The sequence below is a fragment of the Myotis nattereri genome (assembly GCF_964212035.1).
Source record: "Myotis nattereri genome assembly, chromosome: 6".
NCBI lineage: Eukaryota > Metazoa > Chordata > Mammalia > Chiroptera > Vespertilionidae > Myotis > Myotis nattereri.
Genome location: NC_138081.1, coordinates 33,432,743 through 33,454,671, shown reverse-complemented (window position 1 = coordinate 33,454,671; position 21,929 = coordinate 33,432,743).

The following is a 21,929-nucleotide window of genomic DNA, read 5'->3' as shown; positions in this document are numbered from 1 at the left end:
GTTCTCCATGAGGTCTCTCGTTTGTTGCATAGAAAGTGGTTCCATATAGACCTGCCCTGTGCTGCTCTAAGTGCCAACTGGTTGGGCAGCAGTGGAGCCGCGCATGCGCTCCAGGTGCCTGTCGCACTGCCTGATGGGAGGAGCATGCTCTCCCGGGAGGCCGGTGGGTGTGCTGACGCCCTGCCCTTCCGCTTGCTCTCTTGTCTGGAGGCCGAAGGCTCCAAGCAATGTCCTGTGTAGCTGTGAAGGCCCTTGCAGGTAGGCCAACGCTGCCCCCCAATAGAGCCCTGAAGCCTAGCAAAGTGGGGGATGTAACAAAGCTCCTAGGCCTGGAGCATGCCCGCAGCTGCCAGAGGGCCCCTCGTTCCCTTCTGCTCTGTTCCGTCTCCTCTTGTTTGTCAGAAGTGGTTCACTCAGCGCTCAGCTGTTTTGCAGAGGTAATCATTGCCTACATGAGCAGGTATTTGGACCTCCCGGAGTGATGTTTTCAAAGGGTGAGGAGCTTCACTCTCCTGTGTAAAATACTTAAGAGCTTCCCCACTTTCTCTTGGGAAAAGGACAGTTTATAACGTTACCTACAAGGCTCCATTTGGGGTAGCCACAGCTAAGATTCAAGCTCGTCCAAGCTCTCATCCTTTTCAGCACAGGCCCCATCCTGTCCTCTCACCGCAAGGCCTTTGCACCTGCTAATCTCTTACCCTCTGTTTTTCACCCACATAACGCCTTCACTATCCTTCATTTTCAGATTGCTGCTCAGTCTTCACTATTTATGGACATGCCTCTGAGATTTGCAAGCAAGTCACCTCCTTTTATACACTTTCAAGGCACTGGGCCCTAACACCTCTCTTCTTCATAACATTTATTTTGGGAATTCCTGATTAACGGCAGTCTCCACCACAAGATTGCAGGCTCCACAGGTCTGGGACCATATTTGTTTTCACCATTGTGTCCCCAGCTGTCAGAACAGCTCCTGGCACACAGGAGACATTCAGTAACTATTTGTGGATTGAATGAACAGCTATAATCAGTCCTCTAGGACTGTTGTTCTTTTTTGGATGGCATGCATGAAATTAAAGCAAATCTCCTAAACCTGATGAGGCGCCATTGCCAGTGTGTGTCGGGGCTTTGTGTGTACCTGTGAGCAACAGCACTTGTGGCTTCTACTTGTCCACAGGCAGTTGGTGATAAATAGTGCTAACTATCAGCCAAATTTTAAAGCTTGGTGTGCCCTTTCTGTGTCCTTTAACTGCCTCTGTTTCTGCCCCCTTTTGCTCCTGCTCTCAAACTCTTTTCCTCCTTTTAAAACAGGAAAACACCTGACACAAGATATTTACACTTATTTTCATCACGAGTCTCCACCTTCTGTGCCGTCTTCTCACCTAGGAACTGATCCTTGACCTTCTCACCTAAGGTCTTCTCATTTTTAGTATCTGTCTTCTTCAGTTAGAACGGATATGGGTCTGAGAGTGGTCATTTCACATTTCTTTGCTTCCATTTTTCTAAGCTTTGCTCTAGTAGGGAACGGGGGATCTTGCTGGTCTAGAGCTGCTGGAAACACATCCTCCAGGCATGTGGAGGGTGAGAAGAACTGGTCCTGTTTTCACTGACTTCAACTAGGATTCAGCCTAGCGAAGCCATTGGGAAAGGTTTGTGCAGGATTTTTTTCTGCCCAAGAACACTTGGACAAGTAGGTGGAGGTGACTGAAATCTAGTGCGTGGCCTGCTTGCCAAGCCACTTAGGGTGGCATGCCTCCACCCAAAGAAGGGATGTCCTTTTCTAATTTGTACAACATCACCCCGAGAGACAGAAGCAATGCTGTAGACGCTGTCCTGTTCTCCCTTGGGGCTTCCAGCAATGCCCTCTCATCTAGCCTTGTCCTCTCTGCCTTTCTCAAACTCCTCTTGATTCTTTCCCTCTGCTTCCCTTCTGTCCTCCTCTCATAACTCAAATTCATATTTTATATTGTCTACTAATTTTGACATTTATTTATATTTCTTTCCATAAATGTGCCTTTAATTTTTTAAATTTATACATACACAAGTTGAAAAGTCAAATGGTTCTACAAGGCTTCTTATGAGAAATAGCAGACCTTTCCTTGTTACATTTGACCATTTTCTGCTTATTCAAACATATGCAACACATATGTACCGAGCATCTTTTATGTGCCACAAACTTCTCTAGTGCATAAAATAGACAAAAATTCTTGCCTTCATGGGACTTCTATTCGAGTAGGGAGGCACAGACAAAAAACAATACATATAATAAACAAGTAACTTAGGTGGTATGTGCAACTGTTGTAGGAACTGTGGTGGAAAAACAGGTCAAGGGGAGGGAAATCGGAGCACGGGGAGGAGGTTCGGATAGAATTCTAAGACAAGCCTCACTGAAAAAAACCTGAGGGAGTGAAAGTTTATCTGTGCAGATATCTGGGTAAAGTGTGCTCCAGGCAGGTCAGACAGCCCAGAACAAGGAAGCAGGAAGCGATGCCTGCTGTATACAAGGTAACCTTAGCAGCCACTGTGCCTGGAACAGAATCAGCAAAAGGTAGAGGAAGAGATGAGAACAGATAGGTAAGGAAGGAGTAAATTGTGTAGAGCTTGCAAATAAGGACAACTTATAATTCTTAGAGTAGGTTTTTTATTATTTAGCATATAATGTAAAATAGTATTGTTAACTTTAATTTTAAAGTTTTAAGTGATTATTTCCTTACTTCCCATTTTATATGACAAGGTTTAACTTTTTTTACCCATCTATGCCCACCATCAGCATAAATTTCACCCCCTCTTCTTTTCCCAATATAGTTATAATTTTATTTAGATCTACATCAATGATTCCATTATTATAATCATGTAAATGCTATTCACAGTTGATTTGTATAGTATACTTTCCCTGTATCATTTGATTTTTATGTGATGCCTAGACCTTGAAGGTCACCAAGATCCTTTCAGGAGGTCCACAAAGTCAAAAATGGGGTGATATTTACACATTAAAGCAACAGTGACAAAAATTCTGGTGAATTTTAGTGCAAAGTAGGTAGCTCAGTTGGTTAGAATGTCACCCCAATACACCAAGGTTGCGGGTGTGGGCACATGCAAGAATCAACCAATGGATGCATAAGTAAGTGGAACAACGAATCAATGTCTCTCCCTCTCAAATCAATAAATTAAAAAAAGTTGTTGGTATATGCAGATATCTGGGTAAAGTGTGCTCCAGGCCGGTCAGACATCCCAGAACAAGGAAGCAGGCAGTGATGCCTGCTGTATACAAGTTGTTGTTTTTTAATTAAAAGAAAAAAAAAAGCAGAGGCACCAAAATTTATTAAAAGTCATTGTGTTGTTCCTCACTGCAAGGCATTCTCAGTAAAAAAATCAAACAAACAAAAAAAAAACAGAAACAAAAAGCAAAACAGCACAAGGGCAGGTTCATATAAAATGGCAGTAATGAATCAGTTAATAAAACAGTTGCAAAATGTTTTAAATCTCAGCTTGTGAGTAGGTGTCCTTTAGTGTTGTGTATGATGAATAAGTACACATAAAGCACTGCCTACTGAAGTATGTAGTTGTCTCCAGAAAACCCACTTTGCAATTGAATTCCCAACTGAAGGAGCTACTTGTTTTGTAGAGCAACATCTTTACTTGGAAGAACACAATAGAAATAAGCACTCCTTGAGTATTTGGGAGACATGTTCTTGAAACTGAACAAAGTGAAGCTGCCACTTTAAGAAAACCAACTGACAATATTTGTTGTCAGTGATAAAATGTGAGTTTCTAATGAAAATTCAAATTTTGAAAGACTTGAGTCTGCCACCATGAGCTTTATAGTGTCCCAACACTTCTGATGAGATTGGTGGTGTATAAATGAATGTGATTCTTTGCTATTTTATAAATGAAATGTTTTAACATTCGGAAGATTTGAAGAACTCAACCAATATTTTCCAAATAATCCAAGTGTGATATTACAAAATTGCACAGAGTATAGATCCATTAAAGTACAAGATAGAACAATGGACTTTAATGTAAGAGAATATGAAGTTTATTGATATGGTTTCAGATTTGACATTGCAACTTTTAAGATACTCTTAACGCTGAGTTTTAGTATAGTATCAAAAAGGGATATATAGAATTACCTATAAAGATTATTAAAAGACTTCTCCCTTTTCCATTAACATATGTGTAGAATCTGATTTTCTTCATATACTTCAACCAAAACAACATACCACAAAACATTGAATGCAGACGCAAGTACATATGAGAATCAAGCTCTCTTCCAATCAGCCAGGCATTCAAGAGACCTGCAAAATATGTAGAACAGTGCTATTTTTCTCACTAAATCTTATTTGGTTTTTGAAAATGGATTATTTTTTTCCTAAAATATGTTATTTACATTAACAGGTTAAGTTTATTATTGTTATTTTAAATGAAATATGATTTAAAATTAGCATTTTAAATTTCTAAATTTCTAGTATGCAGATTTCAAGTATTTTAATAAAGAAAAGATTTTGGGGGAAATCAGTAATTTTTAAGAATGTATAGATGTTTTGAGCACAAGAAAAATTGGAGAACCACTGTTGTGCAGGACATGCGGGGAAGACAGGCCCCTCTTCACGGTCCTGTAGCACTCGCCCTCCGCACCCTGAGAACTGTGCAGAACACATCTGCTCTCTTTTGATGATGCACAAAGGAAGGTGTACTTTAAGATCCTTTAGGCATAGGCGGAACTTTTTGATGATTAAAAAAACCTGAAAAGGATTTGTGGCTATGGACTGGTGAATAATGACGTAAGTCCACACCCCTCTTGGCAACCAAAGCCACAGGTGTTCTATATGGCTTCATAGACATCAGAGACCCCAAAACATAGGCATGTGTTGGCTATGCAGCTAAAGCAAAGCAGGAGTTTGAACCAATTTGCCAGAAACATTTTTTTTTTATTTTAATCATCCTTTAATGTTTTCTTAAATATCTTCCCTGCTGAAATACATGATAATTCAGAAGCAATTTTATCAGCATGTTTTCCTTATTGAGTTTTTTCAAAACATGAATGATGATAAGGGGAAGGGGGGTATATGCTATGGACAGTTTTGCTCTAAAGTAAGTTTTGAAGCTAGCATTTTGAGCTTTAAGTAAAATGTTTATGTTGTTTTTGAAATTTATGTGCGGCCACACGATCATAACATTGTGCTGAAACCATCTCTAGAAAGCTTTAATTTCTATTAATTTCGAGTGTAGAGCATAGTGATTATACATTTATATAAATTATGAAGTGAGCCCCCATTAACTCTAATACCCACATAACACCATACATTGTTATTACACTGTCATTGACTATATTCCCTCTGCTGTATTTATATCCCATGACTTTTGTAATTAGCAATTTGTACTTCTTAATCCCTTCACCTTTTCACCCAGCCCCCTGACCCTTCTCCCATCTGGCAACCATCAGTTTGTTCTCTATGAGTTTTGTTTCTGTTTTGTTTATTTATATATTTTGTTTTGTACATTCCACATATTAGTCAAATCATATGGTATTTGTCTTTCTCTGTCTAACGTATTTCACTTAGCATAATACCCTTTAGGCCCATCCATATGACCCCAAATGGTAAGATTTCATTCTTTATTATGGCAAGGTAATATTCCATTGTATATACTGGTATGAGCCACCTTTTCTTTATCTAATCATCTATTGATGGACACTTAAGTTGCTGCCACATCTTGGCTATAAGAAATAATGCTGCAGTGAACACAGGGGTACATATACCGTTTCAAATTAGTGTTTTGGATTTCTTCAGATAAATATCCAGAAGTGGGATAGCTGAGTCATATGATAGTTCTTTTTAAAATTTTTTTGAGGAATCTCTATACTGTTTTCCATAGTGACATCACAAATTTGCAGTCTTACCAGCATTGCACAGGGGTTCCCTTTTGTCCACATCCTCATAAATGTTAATTGTAGACTAGCTAGTGTGGGTCAGTGGTTGAGCATTGGCATTCCCAGTTGGATTCCCAGTTAGGGCACATCCTTGGGTTGCAGGTTCTATCCCCACTAGGGGGGCAGGAGGAAGCAGACCAATGATTCTCTCTCATCATTGATATTTCTCTCTCTCCCTCTCCCTTCCTCCATCTGAAATCAATGAAAAATGTATTAAAAAGAAAACTTGTTGATTTATTGATGACTAGTGGCCAGTTGCACGAGGATTTGCGCAATAGGACTTCCTTCCCCTGGCTGCCAGCACCGGTTTTCCTCAGGCACCCGGGACCCAGGCCTCCTTGAGTGGAGGCCTTGAACCGGAGGCCTTGAGCGGAGCCCAGGGTGGGGCTGGAGGCCTAGGTGGCCCCTGGTGACCCAGGCCCCCAGCCCCTCCTGGAGTGGAGCCCAGGGCCGGCGGGAAGCTTGGCTTCCTCCATCGCTGGGAGCAACCCAAGCCTCCTGCTCGCTCCAGCTCGGTGACCACCACCATCTTCAGTCATCTTTAGTCTTTGCTTTGTGCCTGTGTATGCAAATTAACCGTCATCTTTGTTGGGCTTATTTGCATAGTCACTCTGATTGGCTGGTGGGTGTAGCGGAGTGGCAGTGACAGTGATGATTAATTTGCATGTTTCTCTTTTATTATATAGGATTATATAGGATAACCAATCTGACTGTCAGATGTGAGGTGATATATCAATGTGGCTTTGATTAGCATTTCTCATGTTTAATGAAATTGAGTATCTTTATGTTCTCTTTAAAGAAATGTCTATTCAGGTCCACTGTTCATATTTTAAATCAGAATGTTTCTTATGGTGTTAAATTGTATGAAATCAATATATATGTTAGCTATTAATCCATTTTTAGATGTATCATTGGCTAATATCTTCTTCCATTTAGTGGGTTGTTTTTCATTTTGTTAATGGTTTCCTTTGCTGTGCAGAAACTTTTTAATTTGATATAGCCTAATTTGTTAAATTTTTTGTTGTTGTTTCCTTGCCAGAGGAGACATATCCTCCCCTCCCCTCAACCCCCCCCCCCCCAAAAAAAAAAAGATTACTAAGAACAGTTTCAAAGACATTACTGCTTATGTTTTGTTCTAGGATTTTCATGGTTTAGGGCAGCATTTGCCAACCGGTGGTCCATGAGGTCCGAAAGGTTGGCGACTGCTGGTTTGGGGTCTTACTTTTAAGTCTTTGATTAATTTTGAGTTTATTCTTATATATAGTGTAAGAAGGTGGTCTAATTTCTTTTTTTGTACGTATTTATCCAATTTTTCCATCACCATTTATTAAATAGACTGTAGTTACTTCATTGTATACTCTTGCTTCCTTTGTAATATATTAATTGACCATAGAGGGCTATCTATTCTATTCCATTGATTTGTGTGTCTATTTTTATGTCAGTACCTTTGATTACTAGAACTGTGTATTATATTTTGATATCTGGTAGAGTGATAGCTCCAACTTTGTAGGTCTTTCTCATGATTGCTGTGGCTGTTCAGGGTCTTTGTGGTTCCATAAAAAAAATTAGGATTATTTGTTCTAGTTCTGTGAAAATGCCATTTGTATTTGATAGAGATTGCATTGAATCTATAGATTGCTTTGGATATATAGACATTTTAATAATATTAATTCTGCCTATCCATGAGCATTGTATATGCTTCCATTTATTTGTATCTTCTTTAATTTCTTTCTTCAATGTTTTATAATTTCTTAAGTATAGATCTTTTACCTCCTTGACTAAATTTATCCTATGTATTTTATTTTTTGATGCATTATAAATGGGGTTTTCTTAATTTTTATCTCTGATAGTTTGTTTTGGTGTATAAAAATGCAGTCAATTTTTAAATAATAATTTTGTATCTTGCTATTGTACTGAATTAATTTATCAGTTTTAATAATTTTTGGTGGAATGTTTATGGTTCTCTCTGTATAGAATCATGTCATCTGCAAATAATGACAGTTTTACTTCTTCCTTTCCAATTTGGATGCCTATTATTTTTATTTTTTGTTTAATTCCAATACTGTGTTGACTAAAAGTAGTGAAAGTGGACTTCCTTGTCTTGTTCCTGTTCTTACGGAGAACGCTTTAGCTATTCAACATTGAGTATGATGTTAGCTATGGGTTTTATTATTTGAGATATGTTCCCTCTATTCCCAATTTGATGAGTGTTTTTTTATCATAAATGGATGCTGGATTTTGTTAAATGCTTTTTCTACATCTGTTGATATGCTCATATGATTTTATCCTTCATTTATGTGGTATATCATAGTAATTGATTTGCAGATATCAAACCAGCTTTGCTTACCTGGAATAAATTCCACTTGGTCATAGTATATGATATTTTTAATGTACTGCTGAATTAAGTTTGCTAATATTTTGTTGAGAATGGTTGCATCTATGCTCATTAGGAATATTGGCCTCTAATTTTATTTTTTTCTAATGCCATTGATTTTGTAATCAGGGAAGTACTGGCCTCATAAAATGAGCTTGGGAGCCTTTCCTCCTTTTGAATTTTTTTGAATAGTTTGAGAAGGATAGATGTTAATTCTTTTAATGTTTGGTAAAATTCACCTGTAAAGCCATCCAGTCTGGTATTCCTCTGATGCGAATAATGTGCTTCATGTTGACTCATAGGTCCCTTAAGCTATCCTCAGGTGATCAGGGAAACTGAGCCATTGGGCCCCGCAGGACACCTACTACATAAGAACACTCTGTCAAGACTAAAAGATATAGCAGATCTAACTAATACACAGAAACAAACACAGGGAGGCAGCCAAAATGAGGAGAAAAAACATGTCTCAAATTAAAGAACACATCAAAGCTCCAGAAAAACAACTAAATGAAATGGAGGCAAGCATTCTACCAGATACAGAGCTCAAAACCATGGTTATAAGAATGCTCAATGAATTTAGGGGAATAATAGATAAATTTAGTGAAAACTTACACAAAGAGAGAGAAAAAGCAAAAAGAACCACTGTGACATAAAGAATATATTAGATGTAATCAACATCAGATTACATGAAGCAGAGGATTAAATCAGCAACTTGGTAGACAAGGTAGCAGAAAACACCCAACCAGAACAGCAAAAAGAAAAAAGAATCAACATCATCTTGTTGACCATTGGGCATGGGGAAATACTGTAACCATGAAATCTGAGTGGAGGCCAAATCTTCCCCAAACAGCGTAGGCAGTTAGATAAATGGAAGACAGGTCTTATGATCTTTATTGCAAGAAAACACTCTGAATCTTTTCTATCTTGTGAACTATCAGGATCCAAGTTTTGTCTTTTATTTCATTTCTCTATATTTGGCATCTAGTAAAATATTTACATAAACCATTAAAACAATATTAACAGTTATATTATGTTCACTAATCATAAACAGTTGGGCTATATAGAGAAACCTAAAGAACAAGTGTAACTATTATCCTTTATAATAAAGAGCTAATATGCAAATAGTCATTGTGCCCTCATGCTGTCATGGCTCAGACACTCAATATTGAGGAGAGAGGAATGGGGACCAGCCAGGCTGTGGCCCGGGAGAGGGAGAAGCCACTCATCCTGTGGTCCTGGGCACCAGTGGCTGTGCCTGTGCCTGTAGCCCAGGACAGGGACAAGCCACACACCCAGCAGTCCCAGGCACCAGCAGCTGGGGCTGTGGCCTGGGAGAGGGACAAGCCGCCTACCCCACAGTCCTGGGCACCTGTGGCTGTGGCTTGGGCGAAGCTGGCCCACATCCTAGGTGCCTGTGGCCGGCCAGAGGGAGGGAAACCTGGGTCCAGGGTGCCTGCAACCAGCCAGAGGAGGGAATCCTGGGTCCCGGGTGTGGGGCGAGGCAGAGGTGGTTAGGGGTGATCAGGCCAGTAGGGGAGCAGTTAGGGGTGATCAGGCAGGCAGGCAGGTGAGCGGTTAGGAGCCAGTGGTCCAGGATTGCGAGAGGCAGTTGTATATCCCCTGAGGGGTCCCGGATTGGAGAGGGTACAGGCCAGGCTGAAGGGGCCCCCCCTCCCATGCACAAATTTCATGCATCAGGCCTCTAGAGTCTAATACAGTGGTCCACAAACTCATTAGTCAACAGAGCCAAATATCAACAGTACAATGATTGAAATTTCTTTTGAGAGCCAAATTTTTTAATCTTAAACTATATAGGTAGGTACATTGTTATTAACTTAATTAGGGTACTCCTAAGCTGGCCTTTGCTAAAAACGTCCTCAATCTGGTTGAGGTACGTTCGCTGAGGTCGACCCCTTCCAACTCTCCCATCCACACTCGTCTTGTATACTTGTTTCAGATAGATGAGTGTGGATGGGAGAGTTGGAAGGGGTCAACCTCAGTGAACGTACCTCAAAACAATGTACCTCCCCTTGCACTGTGTCTCCCGTCGCCTGACCAACCAACACCCCCCACTTCTTCTAACGCCACTTCTTCAAAATAGACTCACCCAGGCCGAAAACCGACATCTGCGCATGGGCCACGAAGTTTCAATCGCACTGTATGTGCATGCCCGCACGTGGTATTTTGTGGAAAAGCCACACTCAAGGGGCCAAAGAGCCGCATGTGGCTCAGGAGTTGCGGTTTGCTGACCACTGGTCTAATATAATTAGCAGACAGGTAAAGACAAAATAGATTCTGAATTCAATATCAATCTATAGGTTTGTTGGCTTTGTCAATGTCTTGGGACAGCTGTCCACCTCTGATTTTAGCAGCTTCTCATCCTAGAAAAGTTTTTGATGTCTGTAGATGGGTAGATATCTATTTGCAGTTAGGTGCCTGATAAGGCCCCTTTCAATGAGACTGTCCAGTGTCTTTTATTTAATGTCTTTTCCCAGAAACAAAATCTCCAGGTGGAAGTCAAATGATCTTTAAAATTTTTGTCTCCTTGGAACTGGCTGTGAAAAGAAGCAGTTATCAACTTGTCATTCTCTTGAAGTGACTCTATCAAACCTTGGCAATAGTGTAAGATGTCTTGTTTACTGTCAGCTCACAAATTCCTTCACCTAAGTCCAGCTAAAATGCACTGTGATGCTTGAAGGATTGCAAAAACTGAAAGGGGCGGGGCGGGGGGGGGGGCACGGAATAAGAGGAACCAAGAGGCTATCTTTGGTTTCCCATAGCCCAAACTACATATATTTGTTTAATTTACAACCATTGTTTACTCATACAATTTATCCTAGATATTTTCATGACTTACTTTATGATGCTTTCCATGCAATTTCAATCTTTTGTGGTGTTCCAGGAGTCTTTCTGAAATACCCCACAGCTATTCCTATGTGTGACCCTTAAAATCTCAATGTCTAATGAAAACTAGGAAGTAATCAATTAGCATTATTTAGTTTGGACATTTTATAGCCTCTAGAAACATTTTTCTTAGACATAAAAGTCAATTATTAACATGGACTTATTTTTGTAAAACCCAGGTAAAATAAAGACAATTCTGTTTTATTTACACCAAAACTTTAAATTGATTTTATTTTACTAAGTATTAATCTTAGATCATGTGAACTTGAAAAGCATTTGAATTAGTTTCTATATTTCTAAGAAATATAGAATACCTAATCCTTACAAGCACTTGCCTTTAATTTTAACAATATCATTCAAAATATTTTACATTTATATCATACATATATAGATATACACTAGCAGACACAGACAGAACATTTGGATCCAAATTTTGTTTTGGAAGCATTTTACAATTTATATCTGCCTTGACAAGTTGAGTTCTAAATGACCTTTCCCCCTTTTAAAATAAGGATAATAATATTTAATACCTCAAAGAACTGGGTTGACACTTAAATGACATCATAGCTTGATCCATTGTCTAAGTACTTTATATCTCTTTGTAAAATCCTTTTACATAGTTTCATTTTTTTAAATTCTGAGACAGTCTCTAATAATTTTGTTTCCATACATTCTGCCTGATTTTATAACCAGCTTTTTCTACCTGTGCATGCAAAAATTAATTTAGAAGTATCAAAGGATCCTCATCTTGGCCATCTTAGTTATTAATGGGAGGCTGACTCTGGGAGGCCTTTTTGACCTGGGAGGCACCATTTCCCATATTAATTTTGAGAACTGTAGCGTCTGAACAAACTTCTAGGGAAAACTAGCCTTTAAATTCATATCTCTAGATGAGCCCGTGTGGGAATGCTTTATACCCTGGAGGAAATTTTTCCTCAGGCAACCCCACAAAGATTCTTAGTCACCTAATACACGAGCTTACAGATGCCACCAGAATCATGATTCTTTTTGAGGCCAAAGGTGGGGGGCGGGGGGAGGCCCAGGCCTCTCTCTTGTTCCTCTTTCTTGGGATGAATCCATTCCAGGATAATCCTGACTTCCTCCAGGGCTCCCACCCGTTATTCCGAGATTGGCTGAGTTACCGCCCGGGACACAAATGGCACCCTGTCTGCCACTATAGTTTCAGGGACTTGAAATGACTATCATCATCCCGTTGGCTATTCAAGTTAGGGAAACAAGTGTCCTTTCTCTTTTGGAGCCAAAGAGAGTTGAGTCTCTCATTTGACCAGCAAAGATTTTGTTCAGACTCTCGGTAAGCAATCTAATTATAAAACCAAAATAAAATAGCAACCCATATTTTTCCTTTGCCTGGGTTATCTCAACCCTGATCTACCTTGAGGATTTTCTAAGAACAATGCAAATAAAGTCATGACCCGATACTTAAAACAAGGAGTCCCAGGATTCCAATAGAAACTCACACATGTTCACCAGATATGAAGTGGGAAGTCGGTGAAACACAATGGGCTCTTGCTGTGTGTTGCACTGGGTCTGGATCTGCAGGCTGGTCCTGGGTGTGCTTCAGAATTTTGCCAACCATGCCAGTATATGTTGATATAAGAAATGTTCAGCCCTCTAGAAAATTTTTATAAGAATTTATTTGATCCAAACTGACTGCAGGGAGCAAGATGCAAGTACTCTAGAGAATAACAGTTTTGCAGTTTCTTTTATGCATTTGAAATTAAAGAGGGAAAAATACATGGAGATGGAAGAAAGCAGTTGGGATTGAATTACAGAATTGTTATGAACAAGGTTATAAATTCCCTTGAGGGTGGTTACAGTTTATTTCAAAGGTGAGTTAACCTAGATGCACAGACACAATGGACAGGACAAAGATACACCTTAAAAAGTTAAATGCCTGGGGCATGACCAGCCACCACCCTATGAGGTTGTTTCCAGAGAACCCCTTTTGTCTGTCTACAGGTGGGATGGGGTTTCAGGGAATTACCTAGGTAGGGCAAGCACTGCTAGCCAGGTTAATAGAGACTCTGATCTGGCGCCCACTGGCTGAGTTGGGGGAGGGCTCAACAAAGGAACAGTAGTGCCTGAGAGCACTTTTGCTTTGGAGAGAGCTGCTCTTCCAGCCCTCGCCATGAAGCTAGACAGTTTAGTCCTCCTCATACGTCCCTTGTCTTTTTGAGTTGCTGTCCCATCACTGGACCTTAGGGAAAGTGGTTGTGAGTGAGTCTGTGCTTGGTTTATAGCAGCCCTCTGTCTCACCCAGATGGAATCCCCACTGCTTTTCACATTATGAGGACTCTTCTCTCAGGTGCTCTGGGCTGGGGAGCCCAGTGTTAGACCCGGACCCCTTGCTCCTCAGGGGAACCTCCACAACCCAGTTATCCTTTCCAGTTCTTAACTGCCACACACGGTGTGGGACTAGCCCATTTCGGATCACTGTCCCTCTTACCAGTTTTGACCTGTCTTCCTTATATCCTTAGTTATAAAAGTTCTGTTCAGCTAGTTTTCAGGTATTTCTCAAGGGTGGTTATTCTTTAATTTACTTGTAATTTTGATGTGGTTGTGGGACAAGCAAAACGTTTCCCTACTCCACTATCTTGACTCAAAGTCTCCCAATGGGGAATGAATTTAAAGATTCCTGGCAGCACACTATCTGCATGCCCACGTAGTTCCCTGATTATTGTAATTAGTCTTTCATTTGTTCACATAAGTGAGTCATTACTTCACTCCACACAAATAGATCTAGGGTCTCCGTTGCCTAGAGAACAGTATTCAAATTTCTCACTTAAACACTTGGGTTGCTCCGCAATTGCAACCTGGCTCTTCTATCTTCATTTTCCCTTCTTAATCCCGTCTGTCTTAATAACTTAAATAATTTAAATGCCTGTCTTCTATGTACACTTCAAACATAATTCAGGGTAAATATATCTAGTATTTGAAAGTCTTTTGAAATATTCTGGGAAGGTCTAGATTACAGGAAAAGTGGTATTATTTTTAAATAGAGGAGAAATATTGAGGCTATTTCAATAATTTTTATGTGGTGAGATAATATTTTTAAAGGTCATCATTAGCTCTCACTGTGGGACAGTAAGTACTGAAGGGAATCTCTGCAATACTTTAACAGTTCAAGGGTCAATAAGCCTACCTACAAATGTACTTTCAAATAAAAATAGGCAATCTTTTCTTTTTGTACAATGTTCTTTTTTTCCTAAGGAACAAGAGATCCTTGAGTTTCTTATAGAAATAATAGATCAACACTCGGGTCAACAAAACAGGGATGACTGCCACATAGTTTGCAAATATTCTCTTGTGTGGGGTTAGTCACTGCACTGGAGAAGTTCTTCTAGAATGTTCCCAAACTTGGTATCGAAGGCAAGGTGAATGTCAGGAAAGGCATGAAGATTGCTGCTATGACCCTGCTGAACCTGAGATCTGAAGAGGAGGAGAAAGCAGGGCTCAACTCACCAGGAGATGGGTGATTTTAGGTGTGTTTTTTTTTTTAAAAAAATACTTAACTGAATATTTATCATTTCATATTAGATAATTGATTTGAGAACCAGATTCTGCTTGGAATCAAAGGAAGTAAAAGCCTTTTATAGGTAAGGCAGAATATACATAACCATAGCTCCCAAGGTTTTGTGCTCCCTGTTACCAAGCAATATTAGCAATCCACAGTTTTATTTCACTTGAAATTCTTATCATTGACATCCCAAAGTATCCTTTTCATATTACTGATTACATCAGAAAATGAGTCTGCTAGTTGATAATCTACATCCTAGTCAGAAAAGAAAAATATTTCTGTATTCTAGAAAAAGGAGGAAATCATTGCTGCCAGTGGGTATTTATACTGGGCCAGGTCAATCTTAACCTGTATTTTAATATCCTCTTACTTTCCCTGGAGAAAGAAAGCATTTTTATATGACATCACCTATTAGATTACGTACCAGGTTATGTTATCAGAGCAGTAGTCGACTACAAGCTGTTTCCTGTAATATGATGGTATGCCATGATGGTCATAATGGAAGCACTCATGGTTTCATTTTCATTAAAAACAAAAAGTTACTATAAGAAAAAAATATGCTCCAAACTTTCAAAGGCTTTGTCAAATAGTAAAATGAAATATGCACCATGAACTTCTTCCCTCAGAACAGAAGCATGAAACACTTTTATGTCACTCAAAAACCATAGGCTGGTAATGAGATGGCTTTTGTTGGAGAATATTTGTTAGAGAAACATCTGCCATGGGCCCTTTAACTGAAATACATTTCCCCATTATGATCATTATATATTTTCCTAATATGACTAATACGACTAATACGGTGTTTATAAATTTTCTGGGTCAAAGTCCTTCATCAGAATCATAGACTCTTGAAGTTATGGTAGAGCTCAAGACATCATAAGATTCAACACACTCAGGTAGTAAAGTTACTATTAGTGCCACTTTGCTCACCCACTTTCTATCCTATATAATAAAAGCCCAGTGACCATAACAGCTTAACAACCAGAACGACCACTCGACCAGTCGCTATGAGGTGCATTGACCACCTCTCAGTCCCTCGCCGCCCCCCCCCACCCCCCGCGGCCCGCAGGCTCCAGTTGACAGATGGAGAATGGGGAACCAGGGGGAACTGGGGTGGGTGGCGGTGGTGGGGCGGGACTGGGGACTGGCAGCGGGCAGAAGATGGCCCTGATCGCAGGCTGGGCCTAGGGACACTTCCCACGCACGATTTCCTGTGCTGGGCCTCTAGTATGTCTATAAAAGAATTACCATGAACAAATGTCCTCTTCTATTTTTCCTATTTTTATTCTCCTCTGCCACATGTTTTCTTACCCAACAGATTGTTTTCATCTCCTATGCATAGGTAATGAGAACAGTTGTTACTTTGGGTCACTGGAAATAGAGTGGGTTTTTAAAATCATTAAATTAATTTGGATAACATGGTTAATAGCATAAATTTTAGGTGTACTACTTTATAACATGACATCTGTATACTCTATTATGTGCTTACCACCCAAAGTCTAGTATCCTTTCATCACCTTATATTTGACCCCCTTTTCTCTCTTCGTCCTCCCCCTATTGCCCTTTCTTTCTGCTGACCACTATACTGTTGTCTGTATCTATAGTTTGATTTTTTTTGTTCATTTCTTACTTTTTGCTTTATATCTCACATATGAGTGAGGTCATGTAGTTCTTGTTCTATTCCATCAGACTTATTTCACTTCGCATAATATTCTCAAGATCCATCCATGTTGTTACAAATGGCAATATTTCATCTTTTTTATGGCTAGGTAATATTCTGTTGTATATATGGACCACATCTTTATCCAGTCATCTGCCAAATAACACTTAGTTGTTGTAGCTATTGTAAATTATGTTGTAACAAGCATAGGGGTACATATATCTTTATGAGTGGTTGGGGTTTTTTTTGGTCATAATTAGTAAATAGTTGAGGCTAAATAAAAACCTGAAGGTTAAGTCTTATTCTTAATCTTGATCAGTACTTTAGCAAAATATAAAAATGGGCTTCAAGCAGATTAAAACCACATTAGTTTCTCTAGATATAATATTTTTATGGTACCATACATATGTTTCCCCATTGATTTTATACCATTTCCTACAGAGCCAAATTTCCCTAGACACATAGGTGAAAATCTGTATTGGAAAAGAAATTAAGAAGCTGTGTTCATTGTTTATAGCAACAACTGGCACACAGCTGGATAACCACTGGAAATTAGTCTTTACAAAGAATTTTATCGCTGAATATCCCTGTCAGTAACTCAGCATCTCATCTGCAGCTCCAGCATCTGCCTACTTTTCTTCCCCTTCCCCTTCCAATATCTTCCATGCCTTGCCATTCACTACACAATGCTTCCTGGTCTTTCTTTATGCACTGTGTTTTCACCAACGACTGAATGCTTTGTAGTCCCCATGAGCATTACATGCTTTTGGCTAGCAAAGAAGCACAAATTTGTGTGTGTGTGTGCCAAATTGCTTTCTACATATGCCTTTTATGTTTCTCTCAATTTAGCTGTCAATGCTCATTCTCATACTCCCCCCCTCTTTGTTTTCTCTCCCCCTTCTCATCCACCAGCCCCTAAAAATAATGATCACGTTTTTAATCCGTATGTTGCTGAAAAGCACTGATGAACTTGCAGGGTGGTAAATCGATATTCATTCTCTAATTTATATTTTTGAAGCCTTCTTTTCCATTTGACTTTTTATAAAATTTTTAACAGCAGAAAAACCTTTGATATATAGAAATTTGAAATTCTTGTGCTTGTCTATGTCTAACTGGGAACTTAGGAGAAAGGGAGTAATTTCTACATAACCATTATTTCTGCATATGTGACTATGAGCAAGAAGTAGAGAGGTTTGCTCCATCTCCTCACCTTCAGTATAGCAACTATTTCTGGGGCAGCCCTTGCTTGATCCAGAGAGTATAGGACCATATACAGATTTGCAGGAATATGATGTACAACTAGAAAGACACCTATGAATGCCTACTAGCTTTTCTTGGATGCATAAGGGAAGCAAGATTATTTCTTTTAATGAAAATTTTCAGAGATTTTTCTCTGTGTCAGATGAATTCTGAAAAAAAAATCTAGCATGTTAGAACTATAATATTGGAAGTTAATTATACCAATTAAAATAGGGTCAGGAAGGTCTCTGCACAGCTGCGGTGAAGTGAAGCATTTGAAATTGTGGACAAGAGCTAGCATCCTGCTATATAAACACATGGTTGTCATAATGTTGATGTCAACAGAAAGATGTGCAACCTCAGCTCTGAGATGTCCCAGAAGACATGTCGGGTAAACACTCAGGCAGAGGATCTCTGCTTGGGTTCCTGAGAAGTCTGTATGCAATATGGTTATTAGCAATTTCTTGGCTACTCCCCAATAGTACTTATAGAATTATCTTTTAAAAAATATACAAAAAAATTCTAGTTTATGATGCTCTTTTATTATCTTCATAAAAATGATAAAAAATAAAAGACCACAACCCTTCTTACATTCAGGTATTTTTAAGAGCCTAATAAAGTGGGGTTTTTTGGTCATATAAATGGTCTGGTGGTGCTCAATCAAAGAAACTATGCTGATGCCAAATGCCTGGTCTTCGTTCAGGAGGTCACAGATTGTATTCTGTGAAGTGCTTTAATTCTCTGCCAAACTTGGCAAGGATACAGTTATTTTTGGCTTCTGTGCTTTTCTGTAGCAAGAGAAAAGCGCTTGGCCCGCATGAGGGTCGTGCTCCATCCCAAATATGGTTCCAACTAAGCCAACTAGCCCCAGTACAGCTTCATATGCATCCTCATGTTTCCTCAAACATCGCTTAGCAAACAAGCATCCATGCAAATAAAGACAACACATGTTGGCAAAATTGGAAGGCCATGATTAGAGAGCTTCAATTCAACATATGATGTGTGGCATTGCTTTATATTCATTCACATCTCTCCATGAAGAAAAAATATCACCTGTCTGATGAATGACCAAATGTGAAATTGTGCAAATAAAGTGCTTTATTCAAAATCTCCTATTAAATGTACCATTTGACATGGCTTATCTATCTGGAAATTGAGTCTGAGGAACTCTGGGAGTAAAACGGAAATAGTTTCCTAAAAGCTGGCTATTCTCCAAGATCCTAAAATCAGAATAAGGAAGAGTCCTCAGCACGATGGTCTGATTTATTTGCTCAGAATGATCTATGGAAACACGCCTCCTTTTAGGAAAGTGCAGCAGCTTAGTCTGCCTGCTGTGGTGGTGAAATGGCTGGACTCTGAGGAAGGGGGAGGTCATGCCAATGAATTTGCTCCATTCTTTATTCTGCCTTTCAGATTCTGGGGTCACTGGGAAGGTTAGGTAGCAAGAGAAGGGCCTGCCAGTTGCTTCCCGTGCTTGATTCCCTCTGCTTCCATGAAAGGGAAGATCAGCAAGTAGCAGCCATGTGAAAGCCCTGAGCCATCCCCATTCACCATATCCTAAGGATCAGACATGAGAAGCACTGGGTGTGTACGTCACAGTACTTATTAAAGGCATCAGATGATCAGAGCTCATATAGAAATATATCTAAGGCCATACCATTTAGTTTGGTTACCAACTCAAATAACAACTATGCATTAAAATCAGTATAAAATATAAAACTATCTGTAAATATACTTGGCAAACTTGATATAATTATTATTAATCTTGGCCAGGCCAATGCTGAAGAAATGCATTGACATAGTTATTTTTTTAAGATCAACGTGCTACTTCTTCCAAAATTAGAACGATTACTTGCTAGACATTTTGTCCAAAGTGCACAGTAGTTTCCTACATAAAAAAATTACAAATCTGGTCTTAGGGCAATATTTAACTGAATGCACTAGCGCTGAAGACACAACTAATCTTTTATTATTGTTGTGTTCTTTCTCACTTCTGTGGGAATTCTGTGAGGAAAAAAAAGTAAGACTATCTACAGTTTTGAATTTACCTTTACAATTCCCTGGCTAATGATGCTATTTATTGTCTACTAGTAACCCTGTGCATGAATCCCTGCACGAGTAGCTCGCTGCCATTTGCCTCAACTGGCCACCCACCCACTGCCACTGGTAGCTCTTTGCAGCTCATTAGCTCACTGCCATGCCCTCCTGTAGCTCTCCACCACTTATAGATTGGTCATGACGTTGCAACATAATGGATAATTAGCATATTCCTCTCTTTTTATATAGGATGTCTTACTTTTACCTTGAGGGTCACAGTTTGTGGCAACGATCCCTCCAAGAGACACACCAAGCTATGTCCTAGCTCCTCTTTACCTTACTGACCTGGCACCACTTCTTAATGAATTGGATGTGTTTCCCTTCATCCTCCCCAGCATATAGAACAGAAATAAAAGCAATCTCCCCTATCACCCCCCAAAAATGACTTTATAATCATAAAGTCATATGGCCATAAGAGATATCTCATTCTTTGACATGATCATTATCTGCAACATGACTTTAAATGCATAATTTCAGAGCCCTAATTACAATTTTTAGTAAATATCTAATTGACTAATTAATACTAATGTCACCAGTTTATCCTAGAAGGTTCACTGGCAAATTAAATCACTTAAAAGTTAGATGTTCTGTGAATATTGAATTATAAAAGAATACTTGAATGAAAGCAGGATTAACCTGATGGTAATATTCTCTAAGCAAAAGTTATCATTTTGATGTTCTATGACAATGATGGCGAACCTATGACACACGTGTCAGAGGTGACACACGAACTCATTTTTGTGGTTGATTTTTCTTTGCTAAATGGCATTTAAATATATAAAATAAATATCAAAACTATAAATCTTTGTTTTACTATGGTTGAAAATATCAAAAAATTTCTATATGTGACACGGCACCAGAGTTAAGTTAGGGTTTTTCAAAATGCTGACACGCCGAGCTCAAAAGGTTCACCGTCACTGTTATGATGTAGAACTTTGGGATCACAGTCTCTCACATTCTCCCATGTTGACCCAAACCCAAATTTATGTCCTGGGAAGTTCTTGGGGGCTTTTCTCAGCACTCTTCTCTGGGAAGGCTTGTGGTCTTCTGGATACCCATGTTTCTCTGCTGGATTCTGCAGATCTGCCCTCAATCATCCCAAATACTTGCTAGTGAGTTTAACCTTTAACTTTTTGCTGTCCCAAACGCTTCAGTTTTCAGCAGAATAATTTGGAACGTAGACAAAGCTATGAGGCTAAATCCTGGCTGTGCCATTTACTGCCTTGTGTAATATCAAAGTTACGGACTTCAGTTTATTTGTAAAATGAAAATAATAATAGAACTTGCCTTATAGATTTATTTTGAGATTAAATGAATATGTATACATAAAGTTTCATAAGCACTCAGAAACACCTTAAAATTATTACCAAAACATCTGTTTTGAAAAATCATATGCATGGATGATTTCTTGAAGTAGAATGGATGTTCTCTCTCTCTCTCTCTCTCTCTCTCTCTCTCTCTCTCTCTCTCTCTCTCTCTCTCTCCCCCATATCATGGGAAAGCTTTGTGCTTATAGTACAGTGTTTTGACTCTGAAAAATTGTTTTTGGTGATTGTACTTGGGTGTCAAGTATTTACGTATAATAATCAGGATTCTACAAATAAACAGAACCAATGGGTGTGTGCATGCATGTGTGTGTGTATGTGTGTGTGTGTGTGGAGAGAGAGAGAGAGAGAGAGAGAGAGAGAGAGAGAGAGAGAGATTGATTGATTGATTGATTTTAAGGAATTGAGGAGTTGATTCACAAGATTGTGGGATCAGGCACTGGAGACGCGTGGAAGAGTTGATGCTGCAGCTCCAGTCTGAAGGCAGTCTGTAGGGAGAGTTTCCTCTTTGGGAACCTCAATATTTTTCTCCTAATGCCTTCAGCTGTTTTTAGGAGGCCCATATACACCATGGAAGGTAATCTGCTGTACTCAGTCTTACTGATTTAGATGTTAATCTCATCTGTAAGGCCTTCACAATGACATCTAGACTGGCATTTGACCAAATATCTAGACACTGTGGTCTAGTTGAGAAGGAAATTAACCATCACATTACCCTCCAAGATAGGACATAATGATTATCTCTGTAAAGCTCAGGAAATTAATAAGGAGGCTGTTGATAAAGAAGTCACTACGTAATGCATCATGAGGATTTATTAGAAGCACTTTTCAGTCTTTTGCTTCTACAGAGGAAATACTGGTTTTTA